The 6,230-nt window shown below is 56.2% G+C and overlaps 1 long non-coding RNA gene across 1 annotated transcript; it reads right to left on the reverse strand.

Annotated features, from left to right (window-relative positions):
- Positions 1-3,901: 3,901 nt before the first annotated feature.
- Positions 3,902-5,071, reverse strand: LOC136304457 (uncharacterized). Its single transcript, XR_010724599.1, has 2 exons — positions 4,694-5,071; positions 3,902-4,217 (listed from the first exon to the last, which is right to left on the reverse strand). It is a non-coding gene; the product is annotated as an uncharacterized lncRNA (long non-coding RNA).
- Between the last annotated feature and the right edge of the window lie 1,159 nt (positions 5,072-6,230).

Raw genomic sequence — 6,230 nt, forward strand, 5'->3', positions numbered from 1 at the left:
GTGGCCTGTGTGGCTTTCATTCCCCTCGACTTAGTGCCCGGGGACTTGGGAGCATTTCAATCTCTTCTTTGCACGGTGCCTGCACCAGAAAGACTGAGTTCACTGTCACAAAAGCACAGCGGGTAGCAAGGATGGAAAAAGGCAATTGCAGTTGTCCTGATAAAATCCAGTCGGCAGCCAGAGGGGTGCAGCAGCAGCCGCGATCTCCAATTACCAAGGCAAAGGCAGCAGCAGCCTCCTGCCGTCACCTCAGGCTGAGTGAAACAGTGCTGAAAACAGCGCTGGAAGCCGACCCTTCCTTTCTCTGGAGGCTGGGTCAGGGCAGCACAGGCGGCCCTGAGCAGTCTGGGCTGTTGGCGGGTGTCCTCGGTTGAAGTATATTCTATCACCATCTTCATGAACTGTTGAAACCAGGTGAGGCAGTGCTCCCTGCCTCCTCCACTCTGGCTTATCTTCTGTTAATGGGCCCATCAACACCTTTGCTACACAGCTCACAGATAACCCCCTCCTGGACTACCTCCTGTTAATGGGCCCATCAGGCCTTATCACATGACTCACCATCCCATTGTGAGATGCTCCGCCCAGAGGGAGAAACCAAGCATTCCAGCCTGGATATAAGCTGAGACTCTGAACACCAGAGGGACGCTTACCCACTGGATTCCCAGAGGACCCGAGCTACCAGACCTTTCTACAGGATCACTGCTTCAGGAAGACCACCTCATCTGGACTGCTTCCATCACTACGCTCAGGTTGTATTCTGACTCTGTCAGTGTTCTTTTGTATTATTGCATCTATTTTATTTTACTTTCTTTCTTTTTTTCCTATTAAATTGTATCTCTGACTTGGAGCCTCTCATTTGTTTTGCCTTCAAACTACTACAGCGGGTGAGCGTTGCTCCAGTCTGCAATTGAGCCGGACAAAGGCCTTGGAAGGCGAGGCAGGAGCAGGTGGGAAGGGGCTGGCGCTGCTGCTGCTCCTGCCCGGGAGCCCCGGCGGGGCCGGGCCGGCGCCCGCTGCGCTGCGGCTCCTGCTGCTGCCAGAGCCGGGCGGGCCTCGGGGACAGGGAATGGACACGGGGGGACAGCAAAGGCCGGCGGGGCTGCAGGGATGCTGGTGCTCGGGCCAGCGCCAGCACGGAGCTTTGGCTGCAATTAACCCAGAGGGAACCGCTGGGCAAAGGCTCCATTTCAGCCTTTCTTTCCTCATGGCTGCGAAACGACCGAAATAAAAGGAGAACCAGCAGGGCCCGGCCCCTTCTCCTTCGGGAGGAGCTCCACGCCTGGGGCCAGGAGGGGCCCTGAGGGGCCGTGAGGGGCAATGAAGGGCCATGAAGGGCTGTCAGGGGCCAGGAGAGGTTCTGTGTAGCCAGGAGGGGTTTTGAGGGGCCGTGAGGAGCCTCAGCCCCGGCACAGCGGGGTCCCACCGTGTCCCCAGGGCAGGGCAGCCGTGAGGGGCCGCGAGTGCAGACGTGGCAGCAGAGCGGGCTTGGGGCACCTCCGGAAGGGGATGAGAGCCTTCCCCAGCTCCAAACCACACCAAACCCACCACTAACAGGATTTCCCATCTTTAAAATCCACTGGCAACTTGGAGTCGACTGAACAGTTTAATCCCAGTGGAAAATGCAAGGGAATTTTCCTAATGACTTACATCCAGCCTTGGTTAATCATGTCTAAGATTTAAAAATCTGACCAGTGAAAAGTAACACTAATAAATAATAAGAACAATAGCAAGAAATAAACTCCCAAATCCCAACACTCAGCACCACACCAAAATGACAAACCTCATTTTTCTTTACTAGCACAAGGTTCATGAAAACAAATCCTGATAACTTTCTCCACCTCACATCTTCCCCACCAGACAAAGGAGGCCATTTGCAGTGTTTAATACAAGTCACAATTGAGGGCTGGAGGAAAGAACGACGAGACACTACCAATTTACATGTCAAACCCAGCGGTCCAGCTTCAAAGTGGAGAGAATAAAATGGAATGGGGGCAGGGGCTGGTCAGATGTTCCTCTAAAGGATGGCAAAATCACCTCCAAGTGAACAGGAGGGGAAAATCAATCCCTATAAACCACCCAGGGTGTTCAGGGACTCAGCTGTGAGGAGCTGGACATGGACAGAGGCATCTGGAACAGTTCTTTCCTCAGGCTGAGCTCTCCAGCCTGGCCCTGAAGTCAATCAAGTGCTTTCCCAGAGCATTCCATGGTTGCCAAGCACCCTTCAAGATGTGGCTCACAGGAGCAGAGAACCTTTCTCAAGGTTCTGAGCAGAAAAAGTGGCAAGAGATGCCCAATTCAGAGCTCTGTTTAAAAACCTGGAAAATAAAAATCAGTTGAACTCTGAAGCCCAGCGGTGGCTCCCAGAATCTCAGAGCCAAGGGAAAACGGGAAAGGCTTTTTACAAGAACCAACACTGAAGAGCTCCCAGATGAATGTGTGTGACATTTTGAGAGGCTTCCAGTTTTCTACAGTTTTCCTTGAATTGTTGAAATTGATTTTGCCTTTGCCTCCTCTTGCACTAAAGGAGCCTCATTTCGGCACCAGGAAGGCAAAGCTCATTCCTGGCCCTGGCTGCTGCTGTCCATGCAGCATTTCCATCCCTCCCGTTGCCTCTTCCCTCAGGATCCCCAGCAGCAGCAGCTGCCGGAGCAGCACATGGAAGCTGCAGATGGAAGTGCTGCCCACCCCAGCCTGAAGCTGCACAAGGATCCTGCTGCCAGGAACCCCCAATATTCCCTCCCAGGGGCCCTGCAAACAGTCACCAATTTTCAGAAGAGCAGTGTGGACAGCAGCTGCACCTGGCCGTTATCCTCTATGAAAGGAAGAAAAAAAGACCTCAGCATCGGCTGCTCGGGGCTCAGCTGGGCGTGAGCCTGCAAACCCACAGGGCACCAAGTGTTTGGTGGGCACACAGTGGCCGTGGCTGGGGGCACAGAGCCTTGCATGGTCAGAGAGTGGCAGGAGCACCGCAACCAGCAGCAGGGCGACAGGGCTGGGTCTCAGCATGTCCTTGTCCAAAACTGCAAAGCTGAGTATCACGGCCGTCATCCTGACTGACTGTTCATCTGTGTCCCGCAGGAGCTCCACAAAATGTTCAGGCAGGGGCCACACTTTTTTGGCCTGTGAGGAACACAAGTCGTGAAACGCCGCCCTGGTGCCAACAGGGCCCAGAGGCCAAAGGCCTGTCCCGAGGTACTCGGGCAGCCGAACCAGGAGGCAGGAGAGCTGGGAGCAGCTGCCTGAGCTCTCGAAGCCCAGCCAAGCCCAAGCGACTGCATTCCCCAGCTCAGCTCCAGCCACTGCCCCCTTGTCACCATTGAGGGAGGGATCCTCAGTGAGCTCGAGAAGGGCCCTGAGCGCAAGGTTCCACCTTTCCCTGCACTCACTCCGCAGGTGCTTTGGGGGAGCGCCAGAGCAGCCGGCTGGCAGGAACATGGCAGCTCCCCAGGGGCTGCTTGTGGCCTCTGACACCCAATTCCTCAGGGCTTCCCACCAGCCCAGCCCCTCAGAGTCTCCCCCAGCCCGGCCAGCCTGCCCGGCAGCAGAGGCGCAGCCCCACAGCAGCTCCAGAGGAGCCCGATCAAGAGGCACCGCGGAGCCCTCAGCAATCCGGCCAGCAGCACACGGGCAGGAGGACACAGACGGCGGTTCCTGGCTGGCACAGGGCTTGTGGCCATCTCCAGGCTCCGGCCTCGCAGGGATGCCCACAGCCCAGGCCCCCGCCCACGCGCTCTCTTGGCAGTGCAAAGGCTTCCGCAGGACCACCGAGGGCCGAGGGGCTTCTGGCCATTTTCTCTGCAAGGCTGCACGCCTGGGCAGCATGCTGAGCACAAAGCACCCTTTTCCCCCTCTTCCCCTGTGCACCCAGGGCAGCAAAAGAAAAATCCTGGGAGTCCGTGTATTGTAACACATATCCTATATTTATATACTGAAGAAAAAAAAGAAGAAAAGAAGAATCCTGTAGAAGAAGAAAATCCCCGCTGGCTCAGTTGGCCCCAGCAGACAGAGTGTCCCAGATCAGCTCTCCGTAGAGCTCCAGCAGCGCAGCCAGCCCAGGCCCGACAGTCGAGGCCGTGTCTTCCGTGCCCTGCGCAGCTGATCTCGCAGCTTCCGCGGGATGGAGTACGGAGCTCTCTGGACTGCCCGGAGGACCAAGGCTGTTTCAATGGCCAGGTTTCTGATGGCAGGGCTGCTGTCATCTGCCGTGTCTTCAAGGGCTGCAAGACAGAGGAACACGGGGCCATAGCCCTGATCAGCAGGGACCCGAGGAGAGCCCCCTGCCAGGGCCAGCCCAGCCCGCTCTTGCCATGGCCACGAGGGAGCAGGGACCAAGGGGATTGAAACATTAATTTTGAAGAATTACAGACTTTAACTGGATATTGCTGAAGTAAGACAGATAGACTTCCCTTTTGATAAGCAGAAGCCGGATTCAAGGAACTGATAAATCATGGGGCCTGTCAACTTATGTTTGTGTATTCTGACTAATCAATAGGCTTCAAGAAGGACAATGAACTCAGAAATCAAATACTCCTGGGAAAATGGGATTCAGTTGTCACGCAACACTAAAAGGTTAAAAAGTCAAAGCGAAGAAGACTCACTTACTTCATCATTTTGAGACCCCGCCCCATAAAAAAGATCACCGACCCATTTCAAAGAACAAACCACGCATGCTTAATAGCTTTTGGCTAATTACCATAGGAAGCGGGGAATGGGAGGTACTGAAGTCATGAATATACATTTGTGTTTTGGGTATTCAATCCTTCTGTACATAAAAAGACCCTGTGATCTTCTGTGAGCGCGCGTGTGTTCGGGAGCTATCCCGCACGCTGTCTGGCGTCGTAATTAAACATACACTTTCTAACTCTAAACTGCTGGAGAGTCTTTTGTCCGTCATTGTTGGATATCGGCATTAGGGCGCTATTCCTATTTTTTTAATAATTCAATAGAACACCCCAAATTGCCCAATTTGGACCCCAAATTTCCAAGAATTAGCTGTATAGAGCCAAAAATTCACAAAAATTTCCTTTATGGGCGCCAAAACTCCACTATAGAGATGCCAAGACTCCCCCAGACCCCCTTACATCCCAAGTAGAGAACCCTAGATCCCCTATAGGGTCCCCCAGGCACCCAAGGACCCTCTATCGAGCCCCTACATATCCCCTCAGACCCCCCTGGGGACCTCCAGACCCCCCCAGACCCCCCAAATCCCCCACAGGGACCCACAGACACCCCCAGACCTCTCCGGACCCGCTACAGGCTCCCGCTGACCCCTAGAGATCCCCTACAGACCCCCCAAATCCCCCAAAACGCCACAGAAACCCCCCAAATCCCCCACAGACACCCAGACCCCATTTAGGGACGCCCGGACCCCCTTTACGGACCCCGCTGGACCCTCTACAGAGCCCCCAGACCCCGATAGAGCCCCGAGACCCGCCCAGCCCCCTTTAGGGATCCCCAGACCGCCCTAAAGCCCCTACAGACCGCCCCAAATCTCCTGCAGATCCCCCACCAAATCCTCTAAGGAGACTTCCAGGTCCTCTCAGACCCCTATAGATCCCCTATGGATCCCCTATAGATCCCCTCTAGATCCCCCATGCCCCCACCGCAGGTCTCGGACACGCCGGAGCCGGCTCGGGGGACCGGGAACAAAGATGGCGGCGCCCGGGAGAGCCACCTCTGGGTCGTCTGCGCATGCGCCGGACGGAACGCGCCAGCAGATGGGCGGGGCCCACGGGAAAAAGAGGCGTGGCCAATGAAAGGGCGGGGAACGAATGGAACGAGGCGGGGTCAGAGAAAGGGCGGGAACTGGGAGGGGAAAGGGGCGGGGTCCAGGAAACGGCGGGAATTTTGAGGGGGAATGGGCGGGGTCAAGGGAACGCGCGGTCCTAAAAGGGCCCGGTTTGGCTTAAAATCACCCAAAAGACCCTAAAATCTCCGGCACCGAGACCGAGACCGACACCGGAACCGAGACCGGCACCGCTCCGGGACCCGCACTGTGGGACCGACACCGAAACCGGCACCAGAACTGGTACCGGAACCAAGACTGACACCGACACTGGGACCGGCGCCGGGAGCGCTTCGGAACCAGCACCGGCACCAGGACTGCTCCAGGACTGCGGCCAGAACCCAGACCGGGAGCGCTCCGGGATGGAGACCGAGACCGGCACCGGAACCAGCACCGAGACTGGCACCGCTCCGGGACCAGGACTGCGATTGGCACTGGGAGCACT

This window comes from Chamaea fasciata, unplaced genomic scaffold, assembly GCF_029207755.1.
Source record: "Chamaea fasciata isolate MVZ Bird 193981 ecotype frontalis unplaced genomic scaffold, bChaFas1.0.hap1 SCAF_93, whole genome shotgun sequence".
Classification (NCBI taxonomy): Eukaryota; Metazoa; Chordata; class Aves; order Passeriformes; family Sylviidae; genus Chamaea; species Chamaea fasciata.